The 21,831-nt window shown below is 36.2% G+C and overlaps 1 pseudogene; it reads right to left on the reverse strand.

The window, feature by feature from the left end:
- Positions 1 to 315: 315 nt before the first annotated feature.
- The window catches only part of LOC109489113, a 101,492-nt pseudogene continuing 79,976 nt past the window's right edge, over positions 316 to 21,831 (reverse strand).

Below are 21,831 nucleotides of genomic sequence, written 5' to 3' on the forward strand. Positions count from 1 at the left end.
AAACGAACCGTTTTATACCTCTTGAGCTGTGCCGACGTCGGAGGTGGGAGAGGTGCCATCCTCAGAGTTGGCATCCTCCACAACAGCACCAAAAGGCTCCCTGTAAAGAGCCCGAAAGTCAGGACATCTATCAAAGGCTGTTGGTCAAGCTGTACAATTTTCTGGCCGAACAAACCAACGCCACCTTCAACCAAATTGTTAGCTGAGGAGGCGGTTCATGCGTGGCACCAACCTGCCGCTTTCGTGCCTCTCCCGGATGACCCGGAAGATGAACCTTTCCGGCCGGGAGACAGAACAGCTGTTGTTGCGGAGACTCTAATGGGTGACCTGAGCATCCATCCAGGAAGTACCGAAACGGAGAGTGTGCGCGCTCTGCTGGAAACGGCCGCGCGCAGAAACGTCATCATCCAGGCGGGAGCAAGATCTCACCTCCACCAGCTGGCCCTGTACTCCCTGAAGTGCGTGGCACTGTGCTGCTGTCTGCTCCCCTGAAGGGTCGAGAGGTGTGCGGACACTTCGACGAGGCCGGGAGACCCCTGCGCAGCCAGGCTGCGCCCTACATGCACTCCGACGACCCGAAGTTTGAGTTCACCAGAGTCCAATGGGCCCACCGTGGTTACAAAAACTACCCCCAGATCCTTTTTTTTTTTTTTTTAAGATTTTATTTATTTATTTGACAGAGAAAGAGACAGCCAGTGAGAGAGGGAACACAGAAGGGGGAGTGGGAGAGGAAGAAGCAGGCTCCTAGTGGAGCAGGGAGCCCGATGGGGGGCTCCATTCCAGAACGCTGAGATCACGCCCGGAGCCGAAGGCAGACGCTTAATGACTGAGCCACCCAGGCGCCCCCAGATCCTGCTTTGTTAGTAAAGAGATTTTGGATGCAAGAAAATGAATTAATTAAACGTTTAAAAATGGATTCATGAGGCCTTTTTATCTTTCACACAAAACCACCAGAGATCTTGCCTGTGGACATCTCCACAATCGCAATGTAGACACATAAGGCTCTAGACACTTGGTGGGACACAAGGAGCAAAACAATGATTTGGGTGAATCCTGTGATTACAGACTGGGGGTTTCCAGCAGGGTTCCACATGGTCAAGCTTGGTTTCTGTAGCAGTACTAAGAGAGCAGCAAGAATATCATAGGGGTGAGAGAGGGCATTTAGGTGCCAGAAGCCCCTGCAGGTATGGGCTGGGGGAGGTGAGCTGTCCCTACCCACAAGAACCCCACCTTAAAGTGTTATCTCTGTACCATCAGAGAAAGCATCCCCTGCCCCTTCCTTTATGCATCATGAATCAAGGTGAAATCTGCCACAAACACATTTGACTGAGCCATCCTAGCTCATACATTTGTCTCCTGGATAAAAAAAAGGTCAGTGAAAATGAGAATCTAGTATTTTCAGCTACTGTACAGCAAGTCAGGCTTTACTTTCCTGCATTGTCCATAAGAATGAGGCCTTCCCCTATCACAGAAAATGCTTCAGATGTTAGGCATGCAAAACTCACAACAAATATCCTTTATATGTGATATCCATGACATAGTGGGTCCAGCATAGGAGAGAGGTGAAGAGAATTTGCGGGAAAAGAACAAGAAGTGTTTAAGATGCACATTGAGCCTTAGAGAAAAACCAGGCGGACTAAAGCAGAAGAGGTAGGAGTTAAAGTTCTGGGAGGAAATTCACAAAATTCCTCTTATAACAAACAGATTCACAGAAATAGGAATGAGTGTGAAATAGGACTGAGAAGGAAGACTGTGGGAATATTTAAGCAGAGATTGTAAGATAACTAAATAACAACAAAAATAAAGGGCAAGTAACTCCACAAAATACCAACAAAAAAGTTGTACAAGAAAGGAAATTTAACAGTAGTGCTCAACTTGGTTCTGAATTAAACAGTATATGCATAACCACGGGAATTTAAAACTCTGAATACAGATTTCAACTTAAATGTTAGAAACTGGGTTTGATGGGAAGAGTTTGATGGGAAGAGTAGACATGTATCTGTGAGAGGGACATCAAAGTATGAGAGGGATTTAAAAGAGCTAACTCTTCAGTTTCTATAGATGGAAGTCAATACACAATATCTGAAATTTAGAAGGATATTAAAAATAAGTTATTTTGGAACCTAGCTAAACACCAGAGAAAATAGCTCAAACACTTCCTGGTGGCATCCACTGGGGGAGTAGAGAACCGATGGAGGGAGGGATGGACAGGAGACTGCAATTTTACACCTTCCATTTTTGTCTTTTTGATTTCTTTATTGCCTTTTGATTTCTTAAGCCATTTCTAAGAATTACTTTGGGAGAACGGCACACTTAATCCGTAAAAAAATAAAAATCTGTAACTAGGTAGAATGCAGTACTTACTGCTGGTGACATTATAAATTACATTATTTGAAAAACTATATGTCAAAATATAGCAAAAACTATAAAGATTTTTATACATTTGATTCAGTAATTTCATTCATGATAATTTATCAAAGGAAAGCAATTCAATAAAGCAAAATACTGTTCATTGTAGTATTATCTGTAATAGCAACAAATGTAAAATAAATGTTCAAGAAGAAAGGATCTATAAATTATGTTAAACTTAAGGACATAAAGGATTTGTAATCAAAATTTGTAATTATAAGCACCATATAGAAACACAGGAAAAATGTATGGTATATATATCAAATTAAAAAGGAATAATATAAAATCACATGTTCAGTGCAATGGCTACTATTTATTTATTTATTTTTTAATTTTATTTTATTATATTGTGTTAATCACCATACAGTACATCCCCAGATTCCGATGTAAAGTTTGATGCTTCATTAGTTGCATATAACACCCAATGGCTACTATTTAAAACTATGTTGCAGGTGGGGAGAAAACAGAAAGAATAAGGAAAGCAAGACTAAAAAGCAAAATTAAAGTAGAAATGCAAAGAAAAAAACCCAGATTTTTCAGTCACTTATAAAGACAATGTACGAACTCTGCAAAGTGTTTGCAATGTTTCTTGGAAAAAGAGCTATTATCCTTATGTGAGCTTTTGCTACCTGAAAAAAACACCCCCAAATCTAGAAGTTTAAGACAAAAATAACTTATTTAGATCATGATCCCAAGGTTGGAATTCTGGGGTATTTAGTTCTTTCTGTTTCTGCTAGGCTTGCTCATGTTGCCAGGTCTAAGGCAACCTAGGCATTGGTGGCTCATCTCTGCTGCATCAGGATTCTCATCCTTCAGCAAGCTAACCAGGACTGATTCACATGGTAGCTAGGCAGGAAGCAGAAAAACTGAGAGAAGCATGCAAAATCTTTGAGGCTTAAGCTGAACAGGTACAAGCTCACTTCTACATTCTATTGGCCAAAACAAGTCCCCAGCCTAACCTTGGTACAAAACAAGCAGGAAAATGAATTCCAAATCTTTAGAGGAGGAGGTGGAAAAGAACATTGCAAAGGAAATGGACACAACTTTTGCAATTAGCTATAATTCCTAATACATTAAAAAGTTTGTTTTTTTTTTTTTAAGAGAGAGAAAACAAAAAGCCAACAACTCTACATAAAAATAGCCTGGATATATGATCATATAGCTCACTGAAAAATAAACATAAAATCCATTAAACATGAAAAATTAATTTCATAATAAGGTAAATCCGAATCAAACTATTTTGAGATACCATCATTTTGCTTATCAGTATAATAAAACTCCAAAAGGTTGAGAATACACTATTGGTGAAGCTGTGGGGAAAAAAGCCCTTCCATACATTTTAGGTGAAAATGCAAAATAGTGGAAAAGAATCTGCCAATACATAGCCAAATTACATATGCATTTATTCCTTGACCCAGAAATTCCACTTTTAAGAATCTATTCCAAAAATACAATGACAAAAATATGGGTAAAATTATGCATAAGTCTATTCCTTCAACCATAATTTGTAATAACTAAAAATTGGAAGCAAACATATCAATAGGGAATTCCCTGAATAAACGATAGTAAACCCACATAATGAAACACAATGCAACTGTTAAAAAAAAAAAGCAGACATAGCTCCATAGACAGTTACAGAGTAACCTCCATGATTCACTATTAAGTGAAAAAAAAAAAGTCATGCTAACATTTATCTAACAAGTCATATGAATCTATATCTGTTTGGTTTCAAAAGAGAATGAGAGGATAAATCATAAAATTGTAAAATGTTTGACTATGAAGGACAGAGGAGCATGGCTGAGAAACTCATGATCGAAGTTAGACTTCTCTGAATATGCTTGCTTTGTACATGTATTTTGAACCAGTTAAATATTATATAATTTTAAGATAAAATTATATTAAAATAAAAAAAAAACTGAAATCCCCAAAAGTCAGAAGTAAATCCAAATGTTCCATATACTTACTTAGTTGTTGGCTTACCCAACAAAAAAATATAATGGCAAATGATGGAAAAAACAGTGATTTGCCTGCCCTTCCTGAGTGGAATTTAACTTAAAGACAAAAAGAACTAAAGGGGGGAAAAACCCTATATATATAATTGGGTAAAGCAACTATTTATAAATGTTAAATACACAAAAGCAAATGCATAATTAAGAAATCAATGGAGTTAATTAGAATTCCATAATGAAATCTTATTATAAACTCATGGTTTAAAAAATGATATTCATAAGCTTGTCCACTGAAAAGAGAGAAAGTCCTAGAAACAACAAGCCACCACTGTTTAAAACCAACAAGCAAACAAAGAAAGCCTAGCTTTCCTTCTTTTTTTTTTTTTTAATCACAAAATACCATTTCCCACTCCATACCATTTCCCCATTGAAGCAATGGCTAATTCCAGGTTTTGAAAAAGATATGCCGAAGATGATCCTGATGTCACCGGGTCATACCTGATAGCAAGGAATCCATCAAAGACTATTTTGATAAGACTACTTTGGGCATGACTTCCAAAAAAAGGGTCATATCCAATGGATGGAGGAGCAAACCTGAAAAGCTCCGTTGTGCCAAAGATGGACAGTGTGTGTATCAGTAAAAATTAAAACTACCATGGGTTGATAACAATCAAATATGTTAAAATCCACAAGTTCAAAATGATATGTAGAATAAATTATCACTTTGGATGATGATGGATAACTAATTTATTATTTAGAAAGTGGTAAATAAAGGGAAACAACCAGGCATTTAACATGCCTCTCTCACATAAAACACTCAATTTAAGAAAATACTTGACACTAATCTCAAAAGAGAGGGACAACCAGATATTCTGTGCTTCCAGGTGAAAGCTAAAACACCACATTGAAGTGTTTTTGCCAAAGGTAACAAGCCTGAATCAGATCAAGGCATATAAATAATCTTGTTTTCAACAAATAAATTGCAAGAACAAAAATTAGTAGAAGAGGTAATCTACAGTTTAAAAGACACTAAGAAGACGTATCAAAACACATGCAATGTCTTGACCTTATTTGAATAGAGATTAAACAAAATTTGTTGTAACCAAACTATTATATAATTGGGAAAATTTGAACATAGACTTATAGTATTAATGGAATATTTCTAATATTTTTTAAGATACGATAATATTGTGGCTATGTTTAAAAGGGAATCTTCACCTTTTTAGCAATATATGTTGATATATTTACAGATAAAAATATATAATATCTAAATTTTTTTTCCAAAACAATCCTATTTTGAGTTAGTGAAATATGAGTAGGTAAAAATGAAGCAAGATCACAAGAACAAGATCAAGTTAACGTATCATCTGTAAGATGCATCTACCCATTCCCAACGGGGACAAATGCAAGTAATGTTTTGTAAATTTTCTCCTTGGAATATTTCCTATAAAGAAATGACTGAAATGAAATGTACGATTTGTCTTTCATTCACAATATTAAAAATCAATTGTGTAAACCAAAGAGAATTTTAGATATGTCATCATATCTCATCCAATTAACAATTCAAACTAAATGAAATTATATCTCTCATTCCATCCTTCCTGTCTTTCTTATTCACTTTTGTTTTTTTTTTACGTGTACTCTCTATGTTTATATTTTACCTTCTACTCTTTCATCATATTATTTACTTTTTTGTTCCCCGTTTCTTTCTTTATCAAATAAATTTACCTATAAGGGAACATTATTATGAAAGTACATTATGAATATCAAGGTGAGCATCAAACTTCAGAAAGTTGAACCTGTTAGTAACAAAATTCAACTGTAACAGTAACCCAGAGGATAGTTTTTCCATAGTTACCTACTGATGTATGTATAAAGATTTAATCCCCCCAGAGTTCTCACATGGTCCAACTGTTAAATAACTCAGCATAATAAATTTAGCTGTTTTCACATGAACCACTGATGCGCAAAAATAATTTCCTGCTAATCAGTAATAATGACTATATACCCAATGAGTCACCGTTACACTTTAAGAAGAAGACTGTGCTAATGCGTGAATAATTATTGACCTGATTAAGTGTCCAATCTTGCTCTTGGGAAAAAAAAGTGCACATCATTTAACAATTCAGCTCTATATTGTGTGTGCGATAAAAGCAAGAGGTAATTTGGATAACTAATGCACCAGCTAAATTCCGTTAGGCAGTTCCCAAAAGTAGATGATTTCCATCTCCCTTAAACATTTCAGGAACCTACATTTTTCTCTGCCTTGTGTCCTTAATGTGCTGCCAACTATTTTCTAATTTTTTTTTCCCTAGAGGCAAAGGGAAAAAAGAATTAGAGAAAATGAAGTAGATGATAGGGTTTTATCTATCTCTCAGTTAAGAGGGCTTGGGGTTTAGAGAAAAAGCTATTTCTAGTTAGGACCACAGAACATTCCTCTGCAAGGCCACTATTCAATGCTGTTAGAAAAATATGCCTCTTTGGCAAATGAGAAATGTGCATGATTCCATATATTTAGCAAAGACCAAGCTGCAGTGTGATGAAGAGCTAAGAACTATTGTTTGTCAGGTTACAGTTGTCTCTGATCAAATTGTTACTTGCCCTTGCTCCCCATTAAATACAAAGACTATCTCACATTAAGTACAAAGAGAACAGTTTTGCTTTCCAGAAATATCTCGACATTGTAAATCAGGTCAGAGGCATAAAGTCAACAAGAGAGATGCAACCTGGAAAGGATACAGTGCTCCTTCATTTATGAATGAGTGTGGTGAGATAGTGAATGCAACAGCTGGATTAATACACTAGGTCAGAAAAACTTTCTGAAAAATTAGCATTAGAAGTAGTTTGAATCTTGCAGCAAATCTGTTGACATAACATCATAAGAAGACTCACTGTATACCACTACCTAAAATTTTTAGTTCTACTAGGACAAGAGGAGTTAGTCCACAATCAGATTAAGGGATATGGACAGCAAAGCAATAATGTCCTTTCCTTCAAAGGAGGCATTTGTTACCACAATGGTACTGTTTATCGCCTAGACTATATCAGAGCTAAGTAAGAGTAAAAAGTATCCCTGAAACTGCCATTAAATCAAAACAACCTCAGTGATCCTGATGAGTGATTCAAGGGCCTTCCAGGAATAACTGAAAAATGCCTGCAACTCTGAGAAGGGCAGAACATTTTCACAGAATTCAGCAGTTGGGCATAATCAAAAATGCAGAACAACAGAAAAGTTTGAGTCATCTCATTTTTGGAGATGTTATTTTTGTATCAGTTATTTCAAACCATTCAACTTTATTTTTAATGGGAAATGTGAAGCTACCTCAGAGGCACGTTGAAACAACAGAGTAATACTGAGTTTTGGTCTCATGAGGCAAGTATATCTATAAGTTGTTTGCACCTCAATATTAACTCCAGGCTGTAATTGTTTAACCTTTCAACTTCTTATTTATTGAATGGCATTCTCTAATATCATGCCATAAGAATATGGAGTTCCCCACTGTACTACACTAATGAGTCACCGAGAAGGTTCTGCCCACTTCAGACTATAAATAAGATCTCTATATTATATCACCAAATAATAATTATTCTTCATCTCATGACTTTAGGTCATTAATAAAATGAGTATATAATGATCATTATGCTCTGTTTAGAAAGGTAAATCAGTATATAATACACTTTAGAATGACTTCCATCCCAAATGATTACAGTATAAAGCTATAATGAGTAAGAATAATTTGTGTTATCAAGAAAATTTACTGGCCTGCAACTATTTATATTCCATTATGCTATATAAATTACTGCTATATCAGCATAATAATATTTATCAAAACGTTTATTCCAATATAGATTTTTCTAACTCCAAAGAGACCCAATATAGTATTTGTTCTTCTGAAATAGACCTATCCATATTTGACTGGATTTAGGTCAGGCAGAAGGGATTCTGAAAGGTACAAACAAAATGTTAGATGAAAATAGTGTCATGTTTCTGCCCACAGAGACAAAGTTTGTTTCCCTTGGATCGATTCAGTATGGCAGAATGGGTATTGCTTCTGAGTTGTGGGGATTCTATCAGTTTCCGCCTACCTTGATTCTGACTCCCTCTCTTCAGGGATTGCATGTCAAGTGACCCGGCATAGGTGTCCTGCTCTCCTGCTCAGATAAGCCTCCCGACTCAGGGAGTTCATACAAACACACATCCTTCATCTCGTCTCTGAAATGAAAATCTATCTCCCTTACTGGCATTGCATTAACATTTTTGTTTCTCCCCTTCAGTTTGAATCACTGACTTGGAGAGATTTGCCCTCATGATGCCGCAGGGAAAGAGGGCGTTACTTTCTACCTCTCTTTCTAAAGGCCAGAGTAACTATGAGACTTCATTGCAATCACACATTCTCAGGAGTTAGCAATATTTAGTTTATGGTCTAGAGCAGGGAAGAGGGGTAAGTATGTTGGTGAAAAAAATCCTTCCTTTGCATTTAGGATTATTTAGAGTGGGGTATTTGCTTGTAATCATAGGTCAGGGTCTTAAAAAAATAATACACTCTGACCTACCTACTTCCAAAAAAAGTTTACGAACTTGAAAATCAGAGAAGTAGTAAAATTAAAAATATGTTTTAAAAAACTCACTAGAAAAACCGAATTGGTTAAATGAGAAATGGAAAAATAAAAATACTATACCAGAAAACCTAAGCTCAAGAAAAATCCTACAATGATATGAAAACATCCTGTCTACTAAGGGAAAGAAATGGAAACAACCAGTCATTGCATAATTCTCATCAGCAAAATTTAGGAAGTTTATCTGATTATTAGGAGATATTTCTCTACATGTGAGATTTGAAAGGAAACAGTAGTTGACTGATTTATTCTCTGGATCAATACAGGTCTTTTTTTTCTTTCTTTCTTTTTTTCAAATTCGTTAACAGGGACAGAGGGAAACACAAGTGGGTGGGTTTCTCAAATGTGCACTGCTGACTAAGAGAGATGTCTGGCTCTTTGCTTTAATCTACATGACCATATTTCTTAAATATGAATTTTTATTGAATATTTCTTTAGCTTCTGTAGTATTTCCTGGACTGTGTGTATATATTTCTCCAGAGAAAGCAAAATTACCACAGAGATTCAAATTGAGAATAATTTCACTGATCTAATAGCTAAAATTTTCTCTCTTTCTATCTCAGGTTCTTGCCCTTTGGTCATTCTTATTGGCACCTCCAATCCTACAAGAAGAGAAAAGGAGATAAAAGTTAGGTTTATAACGTCATTGAAGTTCCCTTCAAAAATTTAGTGCAAAGAAACATAGACCTAATTGACCTTTACTACACAATATAGATTTCTATTTTCCATTCTCTCCATAGCCTCTTACAATCCAATTCATCAAATATTTATGGAGCACCCACACATTGTGGACACAGACAGTGTTAGGAGATAAGGGATGGAAAATAAATATATAGAATGGCTTATTCCCTAGAGAACCTTAAAGTCTTACTAGACAAAGAACACACAAAGATACTTATTAATTAATTAATTTATTTATTATTTATTTATTTGAGAGAGAGGACAGAGGGAGGAGCAGAGGCAAAAGCAGACTCCCCACTTAGCAGGGAACCCATAGATGGTGGACTCTATCCCAGGACCCTGAGACCATGACCTGAGCTAAGGCAGACAATTAACCACCTGAGCCACCCAGGAGCCCTGGGATTTTTTTTTTAATAGGAAACTTTTAGGCATCAAATGATCAAGGACATGAGTAAAGAATACAAAAAATGAGATTAGAAGAGAACAATCCATAGAAGACCTGGGACTTGGACCAGACCTTGAAATGAAATTGGTAATCTAGGCCAGGGAACAACTTCAACCAAGACAAAGAGAAAAGAATAAGTAAGAGACTATCGTTGGAGATTGAGAACTGTACACAAGAGAACTGAAGAACTGACAGCAGGAGATAAACATGGGTGATGACAATTAGCAGTAAATAGAAGGCCAATGATGTACAATGAGCGAAGAAGGAAGTAGACAAGTTTCCTGAGATTAGTAAAAGTACATAATTTATATATTAAATGACATCATGTAAATTTTTACACTATTAACTGAGACATTGTTTTGTTTCCACATCTATGAGAGCCTGAGGAAATTGCAGAGGTGAATTTTATTTCCTCTCCACACTAACTGGCAAAGTGAGTCAGAAACCCTGGCAAGCTCTGAGGGCAAGACATGTTTTACTTTTGCTTGAAAACATTAGCAGCTATTAAAATAATTCTCTTCATTTCATCTGTTATACAATAGACAGGAAACGCATGGAAGAAAAATACACATACCCAGGATCCATTAGTCCTTTCACAGTTGGGGAGAAATGAAACCTTGCTTTATCAAAGTAATTGGGTTATTATGTGAGACTAACTTCATTCCACACCCTTTTTCTTTCTGTGGAGAATACGTAAGTTATCAGTGTCATATTTCCACCTCACTACACCCCTTTTAAGAATATTTCGTAGGTGATACATATGTTTTACAGCTTAAACTTATATAAGCTTATTAATCATTCAATTATTATGTGAGGGTATGTCAGGTGTTTTTATGAGTACTAGAAATAAATGATAAAATGGAGTCTAAGGTCTCAGCCATTATAGAGCATACGTTCCAGTAAAGGAAAACAGCAAAAAACAAGAAACGAAAAGTAAATGTGATGATTTCAGGTGTGGTCCATGCTATAAAGGAAATAAACAAGGTCACATGACAGAGGGTGAAGGGACAAGGACAATACCTTCCCTTGAACAGAGTGGTCACAGAAGTGATCCCTGAGGAGGTACCCTGGACTTTAGCTGGAAGGGTGGAAGGAAGGAAGCGGTAGATTGAAGAGTCAGAGGAAGAGCATTCCAGGCAAATAGACCTGCAAATGCAGAAGTCCTGAAGTAGCTGCAAAGAGCCTCATGTGCTGAAGGAACAGAGAGGGGCCAGTGTAGCTTGGCTGCAGGTAGTAGGAGGGAGAAAGGAGGCATAAGCTTGGAAGTGGGAAGGGACCCCACTATGTCGAATTTTGTAGGGTTTGGTTAGAGGATGGAATGGAGGGGCGAGAGTGAATCAGGCAAGAGGTTGAGGACTGTGAGGGAGAAAAGGAAAATGGTCCTCTCACAAGGTTAAACAAAATCTTCTAAAATTTTTATTGTCTTGACAAAAACTGTACTCTTCAGTTTGCCAGTTTCTTAAGCAGGGAATAATTTAATTTAATTTAATTTAATTTAATTTAAGAGAGCACACGTGAACAGAGAGGTGGGAAGGAGCAGAGGGAGAGGGAGAGAGAATTTTCAGCAGATTCCATGCTGAGCACAGTGGCCAGCACAAGGCTCCATCTCATGACCCTGAGATCATGACCTGAGCTGAAGCCAAGAATCAGATGCTTAACCAATTGAGCCAGCCAGGCATCCCAGCAATTTTATTTTTAATTAGCTATTTTAAACTGTGAAAGCCAAGACAAAGTGAATGGAAATTTCAGTTTCCCTTTGTCCTAGACTTTTTCCAAGAAAGTATATATAAAAAAATCTAGATACAAAACTTCCAAACTATTAGTTAATTAAATTAGACAAGTGTGTATTAATCCCTTACTGTCTACTTCACTATTCCAGGCATGGTGGGATTATAAAAGAAGTTGGAAGTCATGGCTCCTACCTTCAGGGAACTTACAACCTGTGTGAGAAAACCTGCATCGATGCTAGCACTAGGGAGTAATGCTATCACAAAGATCTAAGTCAGCAAAAGGGACTAGAGCACAAGTTGTATGCTTCATTTTTTTAAAGTTGTGGAATGATATAAAAACCACCGTGGGGTGGATTCATCCAAGAATATTGTGTTACTAGTAGTTGAGGCAAAGCCCAGTAATAAAAGGAGGGGATTGGATTTTTAAACAAGGGATAACATTCACAAAATTGGAATTGGATATTGGGTTTCCAAGGGAGAATAGAGACTGCAGCTGAATGTTTATCTGTAGCTAAGGGGAAAGATTAAGAATAATTAGGCAAGGAAGGATGATATAAGTTTTGTACAATCAGACAAAGCTATTTGTATGTCTCCAATGGTTGGCAGAAAATTACTAAACTTTTGATCAGTAGGCATGAAAGAGGATTTTTTAAAAAACAAACAACAACAAAAATAGCAAACACATGTAGTGTTTCTCACATGAGAAGTACTTTGAATAAGTCTCCTTAAAATCCTTACAGCAACACTGAGGTATATCATTAATTTCAGGTAACAGACAAAAAACTGGGGCATGTAGGGTTTCCTAACTTGCCTGTTGTCACCATCTAATCTCTCACACAACCAGACAATGAAACCCACAGGTATCACTCACTGCCCGAGCTTTTGACTTCTTCAAATATTAGACATTACATTTGTTCTATGGAGCAAATGTGATCAAGCAAAAGGGGGCCAGAGATAAAGACCAGGTAGAAGCGTTTGGTACCTATTATTTGGAAGCCTATATCACAGTGCTAAGAGTGAGAATGAGGAAGAAAATGTAAATCCAAGAATTCTTGTAAAAGATCATTGTCCAAGCTTTTGGAAAATATGCAACCAGGGAAATAAGGAATAATACCAAAAGAGCTCAGTTAGGAAATGGGAAGGAAAATAGTATAGTTGGCACAAATGTAGAAATTGGAGAAGAGGGTTAATTAGTGCCAGAAAAAGGATGGTTGTCCAGACATAGAGTTTAAGGAGAAGTAAGAACTTCACTGGGAAAGTATTCACAGACAATTGTAAAGCACATAGAGAATCAATTTAGAGCTTCATGCCAAGTTGACTTTAAGTCAAAGTAACTTTTCTATCACTGTCTTTTTTTTTTTTTTAAAGATTTTATTTATTCAACAGAGATAGAGACAGCCAGCAAGAGAGGGAACACAAGCAGGGGGAGTGGGAGAGGAAGAAGCAGGCTCATAGTGGAGGAGCCTGAATGTGGGGCTCAATCCCATAACGCCGGGATCACGCCCTGAGCCAAAGGCAGACGCTTAACCGCTGTGCCACCCAGGCGCCCCTATCACTGTCTTTTTTAGCTTTAGATTTGACTGCAAAAAAATGAGATCCAGAAGAAATCCTGGTTTAATTGCAGATGAATAACTGTAGCAGCTGTGTCTAACACTAGTCATTCTCAGAGGTGATGGGGTCAAGCTCCACAGTGAGCTTGACATTTTGTTCAAACTGAGCTGCCCATCTGCCCTGCTAGACTAATAGAGCTGCTGTTCACAAAAAGAGAATAACTTGGTCACCTATGGCTTGATTTGGGAAGTAGACGTAAAGAAATGATGGATGGCTTTACTTCAGCAGAGTGCAGAGGAGAAGTGGGAGAGGACAGGGTGAAAGAGTGAGGAAAGTTTACCAGAGACTGAGAAAAAAGCCAGCTTTCCCTTAGTTAATCCTGTGGTTCTTTGTTCTTGCACTCTCTTGTCTTAGGGGTGAACCCCTTTGAGACCCTCCATCTCACTTTGATTTTAATACTGATGCAGCACAATAATGTCTTATTCTATCTCACAAGACCCCTGGCAATGGATGTTAACTGGTACTAATGTAGACGCCACCCAAATCACAGGTGTATGATAATCATTTCATTTTCAAGATAACCAATATGCTTATGATCTTCTCACCACCCTTCCTCTCCTTCTCACAGAGGAGCAAAAAACATAGGGTTTTACAGAAACTTAGTTGAACATTAGCTCTGAAGAATGAATCAGTTTAAACTCCTTTGATCTGACAGAATTCCTATAAAAGATATTGCAATATGGAGTCAAAGAATCTTTCCCTCTCAAGCCCCAGAGGCCATATGTTCTATGCTTCATGAAAAAAAAAAAAAAAACCATAGAATAAATCTCGAACAGCCATCCCAGTTTCATTTTAGCAAATCATCAATCTATAAATAATAATCTGAACAAAGACTCATGGCACAAACCTAGGAAGATCTCACTTTTTGATGTAGGACAACAGTAATGCATATACTTAAGGGCCAATGTTTAATGTGTTACCAGATTTTATTCAAGATATGTATTTATATAAAAGAAAAAGCAGAATCTTTCCCCTCATGTGATATATGTAATACTTTCCTTGCTGGCCTAATAATAATATATCCCTTTTGTACAATGCAAATGAAATCTATAAAAATGTGGACTCATAGGTTGTTTTTTAAATTCTATAGCAGGAAAGAAAATAGCTAACTCCTATCCACAATTCTCAAATCACTTTGCTGGGTTTTTTTTCCAGTCATCCAATAGAATAATGTTGGGAAAACTTTAGTTTTCACAAAGCTTTATTTGATTTTCTATTAGCTCTACAGATAAGCCAGCCATCAAAATAAAATGTACAAAAACATCAAGCTATTATTTTATACCTGAAGAGACTACTAACTATACAGTTCTGTAAAATATATTCAACAGACAAGTGTTTCCTTTTGTACTGACTTGCAATAAATTTGGCATTTCCTTTCTGAAACAGCTTTCAGGTTTTTCAAAATGGTTGCAATTTGAAGTAAAAAATGGTTTACTTATGTCTTTATAAAATGTTTACAAAGACCTAGTCATCAGACTCTGTGCTATTCACAAAGGCAGAACGTACTATTTCGAAAATATAATATTCCTTAATCTCTTGTGGCAGTCCTTTGTCTGACAAATTCATGCACTTAGTCCCTGATTTAAGCTAAATAATACGATAATAACAGCCCTAGAGTCCTCTGCACCTGAAGGAGGCTGAAAGCAACTTGGTCTTCAGGATGCCTGACAGCTCTATAGCCGTCCAGTCAAGATTAAGGATGTGGAGCCATTTTATTACTGTGATCTCCTCTCTTATCTCCTAAGTGCATGTGAAGGTAACTCACGTTCAGGTCAGCCTAGTCTCATAGAAAAAAGTTACTTTTCTTCAACAGAGTGCGTGCATGTGTGTATGTGGAGAGGGTGCTAATGATAGCACATGCAGAGTAATTTTCAATCAGTTTTTGTTGTTTTGCTGTCAAATAATGCTAACAGTTCCACTCAGATAAATTAACTTTCTTAACTGGATTGCCTCACTTGGTGGGAACAGCATAAGAAAAGCTTACTGCAATGAACTTTCCATCAAACATTTAAAAGATTATCATATTATCATTTTGTTTTCCTATTAACAAACATTAAACATGGTCAGGTTTATTTTTGTTTTCTTTCTTTTCATAGAAATACCCATCATTCTGTGTTCTAGCATATACTGGTGCATAAAAGGGTAGAAAATTCTCGTAGTTTTATCCCAGGCCATATGTTGATATAAAAACCTGCTAATCATATGTCATATTATTTTAAGGATAATACTTGTGAAGACTTGAATTAACTTACATGAGTTGATGAAAGGTTTTCTTCTTTATTTCTTTCTTTCTTTTGGTCCCTCAGAATTCAGGGGAAAGTGGTCCTATCCCCCAATTCCAGGGATAAATCTTGATTGGACTTAGCCAATCATAAAACCACCATTCTCCTTTCAATGACTCATTTTACTCAGGGCATTTGACACAATTTTGGCCAATGAAACATGAGGGCAATCTGCTGAGGACATCTGAGTAAAGTTTCTTTACTGATATAAATGAAGACATATGCACTGATATTGTCACATCTGCATCTAAGGCCTGGAGCCACAGCAGTCATCCTGCAATCATAAAGAGGATCCAACCTTTCCCTAAAGGGTCCTATTCTTTATTCAGTAAATATCAGTGAAGAAAAATGAATACTCAATTTCCTATAGAGCCTGCCTGTGGAAGGTTGATGGATATTCAGATCCAGAACTCCATCATGACCACCTATGAGAGTAAGGATATGCAGGGGTTATTTAATAAACAGAGTCCTGACCCTTGTCTTACCTGTAATTGCTTTACAGTTTCTGAATGTGAAGTCAGAAGGGGCATGCTCTGTAGTTGATGGAACTCCCAGACTGGGGTCCATGACAGCCAAAGTGTTCCCAATTTACCAAGTAATACCTTGGGACAAGCCCAATAAAAATCCATTCTAAAACAGAAATTTTACACCTAGGATTATACTCGAGCAGGTCGAGAGGGCACAAGTTAGCTGCACAAATCAACCCAGACCTCCGTGTCACCTCTCACTTTCACATCTCTGCCTCTCCCTCAGCTCACACCTCTGGCCTCATAGAAGATTCCCTAAGATCATCTATTTGAGGAGGATTAACTCAAGCTTAGTCCATGGAATGAGTTTCTTTACATATAAATCCAAGCTGTAACCTGTTACTGCTATAGCCCCAATAAGGAGTAAACCTTAGAGACAAATGAGGAAAATCCCCCAAGGCACAGAGCTTCAGCTATTTTTTGTAAAAAGAAGAAATGTCCCATGGTTAGGACTTACATAGATTAATGCGCAGTGCCCCTTTACTTGACTGGTTGGTCAGGAATCTGAAGGAGCAAGATGGGAATATTGGGAATAAGTGGATCAGGAGAAATGGCATGCAGAGAAACCACAGGCCAAATACCATTCTTAAGTGGCCGGCCAGAAAGAGTGATGAAATGGACTCTTAAAGTTATAGGTGAGGCATCAGCTTGATTGATCATAACACCTTGCAATGACAGGGACCCTTTGGTATGCACATCCCAATGGCCACTGTGTGGTATAGTATCCCCATTAGATTGAATGCATGAGTCCACGAACTAAGATAGGTAATTAGGAATGACCCTACTCATCTTATTTATCTTCAATCCCAACAACCAATTTGAAATTGAAGCTTCCTGTTGTCTCAGATTTGGGCTTTAAAAATATGTATGTTATTTAAGTATACTTGATACACATTGTTTTATTAGTTTTAGATGCACAACACAGTGATTCGACAATTCAAATTTGGGCCTTTTAAAGCTAAGTTTAAAGTTTTTTAAAGGTCAGTTTCCAAAGCAATGATGCTTCTTCCAGGGAATACACTGGGAGTCTGTCTAAAAAATAAGTATAAATCCATGGCTGCAGTCAATTTGGGATCCTATTCTTGTAGATCAGTAGTCAAAGAAAGGAGATATCATACTAACAAGTGCAACCGACCCTGGTCATAATTAAGGGAGAGGATTAAGATCGCTGCTCTGGAACAGGAGGTCTCGGAGGAAGACTTTCGGCACTGAGGTCATATGCTGGGCTATCTACACTACGTACAGCAGCTTTGTCAGTTGGGAATAGGCAACAGCTGTGCCTGATCGAGAGTACGATCGCTTCCCTAGAATGGACCACACCAGTATAAGCGATGAGGGTGGCAGTGTCAATTAGGATATGTAGAAAACTAGTAATATTTTCCCAAACCTTATGGACTAGGTCAATCTTTCAAAACTCCCGAATGATCCTGGAAAAAGAACAGTAGCTGCCAGTAACCATGACTGAGATTGCATTTTATGCTAACACTGAAAAAGAGGGATCAAGTCAGATTTTTTAATTTAGAAAAACATCAAAATGTAAGATATTTATTCTTTCTAAACATCATTATGCTATTGGATGTATATCTACCAGATGTCTGTCAAAATACTATATATAATGTTATGTCCCCTGGTACTAAAGACCACCAGATCTCCTAAACAAGAGTTTTGCTTCAAATTGCTAAAATGCATGTAAAATATTAAAACACTTTTTCTTCTTTAGAATTTCTCTATGTGATTCATTTTTATGTATATGTAGATAGATAATATAGATATTACATAAAATGACATGTATTATTTTATAATCAGGTATTCAAGATTCAATTACTTATAATTTTTTAGTATTTTCCTTTAATGATTTCTAACATGTAGGAAGTAATTTTGTTTTTTATTCATGTTTTTACATGTTTTCAGCAATAGTGGATGCTTGAAAAGAGACGGACCTGTGTTTGAAAGCTAGATTGCTTATGATTTTTCTAGCTATGTGACCTTGGGCAAGTTATTTAAACTCTTTAACTCTCAGTTTTCCTTATCAATATTATTTTTTTTATCAGTAACAATTCCTTTCTCCTTCTTAGAAATATTAGATGAAATAATTTATGCAAAATGCCTAGCAGGTTGGTGACATTAAGGTGGATGTAATTCTGTTAAAAGAGAAAAAAATTACCTAACACAGGTATTTGGATTTGAATTTTTAAAAAATATTTGACCAACCGTTACCAGAATTATGTCATGTGTAGGCAATAAAAGATTGATAGTGTTTCTCTGCTCCTTGTCAAACATAAAACATCTACAGCGCAGCTGCCCAGGTTCTGACGTGTAGGTATACCATGCAGCCATTCCTTGCTGGCTTAGAAAAAGTGCAGGTTCCTTCTGCTCCCTCTTCACTTCCAGCTGTAGAAAATATCTCTGTGGTCTGTGTGAGAAGTGCCTGACCTCCCTGCTTGTTTTCAAATGCCCCCCCCACCGCCTCACAGAACCACATATTAATTAGGAATAAGCTGTGAGTAATAGAACCCAAAATGACAGTGGTTAAATATAATATAAAGATATCTCTCATGCAAAAGTCAGAAGTGGGCTGTCCAGGAGTGATAAGGGTGTATCTGTTACACCAAATCTTCGTCCATATTGTCCTGACTTATATGGCCACCATCACCAAGATTAACTCATGGTATCTAATGGCTGCACTGGCTTCAATCATCATGGCCACATTCCGAGTGTCAGGAAGACAGAAGAGACAAAGTAAACAGAGGTCAAGGGTACACAAAGACCTACTTTGAAGGAAAGTACCCAAATTCGTTATATGACACTCTGCTTACATTACCTTAGACAAAATTTATTACCATGTCCACACCTGGTTTGCAAAGAGGGCTAGAAAATGAATTTATTTTTCTGGGCAGAAATATCTAGAACTAGAAATGGAACTATTGCTGTGGAAGAAGGGGAGAAGAAATACTGGGGAGAATTAACAGTATCTGACATGGCCCACCACAAGCCTCCGGATTTAGACAGTCTGAAAAGTACCTAAATCTTCCTGAAGGCTTTGACTTAATGGAACATAAAAATCAGAAAGGTGTGCAGACTGTTTCCACTTTCTGGCCTTCTTCGTATCTCCTCTGAGGCACTAAACAGGAGCAGGCCTCCTTCATTAAAAGATAAAGAAGAAAATTCAAGGGAAATGAAGCTTAAATTAGCATCTGAAGTATTAGGGAATTATATATGTCAAGTAGCTCACTTAATAAGTACTCAACAAGTACTCAATAAGAGGTAGTCATCATAAATTATTATACTGATTAGTCCAGGGTATTAACATAGGGACAAGAAATTTTTCAAAATCTATATAATGATGACACATTACCCTTCTCAGATTTTCCCTGGTAAATTATTACTATTATTTCACATTTAATTTTAAAGAGAAAAAATAAATGAATGACTATATAACACTACTTACAACTCATAAAATTCCCTTTTATAAGCATATCTACAGATCATCTTATGAGCATCAGAACATAACAACTTTTGATAATTTTATTTAGATATCATTGTCAGTACAATCCACACATATATTAACATTAATGACAACATGATATAGTGAAAAGAACCCTGGATTAGGAATCAAAAATTAATGACAGAAATAAAAGTCACATTGTTTTTAGTTATTAATTCTCAGACCTTGGGCAGATTATTTCTTTTTCATTTCCTGCATTTATTTTATAGCAAAAGTAATATGTGATAAGAGAATTTATAAAAAGGTATATCTTTTTTAAAAGTTAATCTCCCCATACCTACTCCATTCTCATTGCCCGGAGATATTAATATCTTCATACATATCTGCCTATGCTCTTCTTCACGGTTTAACAAATATATACAAAAATATAAACAACATTGGTAGAAATTGTGTATTTCTACTGGAAATAAAAGAAAGGATTGATTGTATTTGCTTTTCTCACAAATATATTTTAGTCCACCTTTCAGATATATACATATCTGAAATATATGCGTACATATTTCAGTGCATTCTCATTATTCAGGGCAGTTACATTCTGTGAAGTCACCCTGGGCACTACATTAGCAAAAACTGAATCGTTGTTCTAAGTGAAACACAGGGTTATGTTCCTGAAAGCCTCTAGCCACAAAATTTTCATCAACCAATCAATATATAACCTTTTTTCTGTGTGTTTCTGTTTAAAGTCACCTTATTTAATATATATTGGTGATTAATTAACATTGAACTCACAGACAACAGCACTATAACTCATGCCTGAAAGAAGCCTATTGAACACATACAAGTTTTCCGTAAGATACATCTCAACCTCCTCGCACCTGGGAACACCACACAGCACTTCTGCACTATATTTGAGATCTACTTTAAAGAACAAAATCACCAACATACAACACAAAAAATGCAAAAAACATGGCACTAAATAGACCACAAAAAGAACACTTGTTTACTTGGCATGAAAGTACTTGGCAGAACTATCTTTGTATTCAGGCTCAACTAGAAAAATGTGCTTGGGGCAATTCAAATTTCTGCGATTCTGCACATGCGCATGTCCACAAATGACTGTCAAAGTGTCATGCGTATTGATCTGAGTGTTAGAACTAAATTTTGGAAAGCAGGAGAATTTGCAAATTCAGATGGTCTGTAAATAGACTATACCTAGTACATCCTCATTATTTGCAGATTCTATATCGTCTGTATGCACACACATGCATATATAATATACACACATATATACAGAACTAACTCATATCTTAATAACAATATAATATATCAGAGTATGAATGCACCACATTTATTAGGCGTAGTTGAAGATATGTTTGCACTATGCCAATACTTCCTTTTGAACATTCAGGTTAATTCTAATTATTTTACCATTATAAGCAATGTTGCGTTAAATATCCATGCATATTTATCCTCAAAACATTCACATTTATAGAAATTTATGGAAGGTGACATTGCAAAGTAAATGAGTAGGTGAATTATTTTATGTAAATATATAGTTCTTTAAAAACAACTTTTCAAAAAATTGTAGCAATTGACTCTCCAACTAGAAAGATATAAAAAGCAGCAGCAATTCAGAGAAAAGTTACTAAATCTAGTTTTTCATGCTTCACCTGTAAAAAGCAAAAACGTATCAACTTCTCAGAATTGTAATAAAAATGGAAAATAATGTGTGGAAATATCATATATGTTTAAGTGCTACCTGTTTACTCATTTGAAACTGCGCAGTTAAGAGTATGCCATTAAAATGATTTTTCCAATACTTAACCGTTTTACTAATGGTCCATCAGATTTATCATTATTACATCCTTCTGGATCTTTTCTGTGAGAGATTAATAACTTTTTAAATATATATTTTGTTGAATTAGTAAGAGATTAGTAACTTTTTCTTTATATATTTTGTTGAATTATTCTACATATTTTTATTTAATTTTACGATGGAATAAATTTTTCCTAGACGTAACTCCAAAAGCCAAATAATGATCAAACATGTAGTTGAATATACCACAATATACTTAAATTCCCCTATTATTAGACAGTTAAATTTTTTCCCAAACATTATTTTCTTTTTTTTTTTT

Source organism: Ailuropoda melanoleuca, chromosome 1, assembly GCF_002007445.2.
Source record: "Ailuropoda melanoleuca isolate Jingjing chromosome 1, ASM200744v2, whole genome shotgun sequence".
Lineage (NCBI taxonomy): Eukaryota > Metazoa > Chordata > Mammalia > Carnivora > Ursidae > Ailuropoda > Ailuropoda melanoleuca.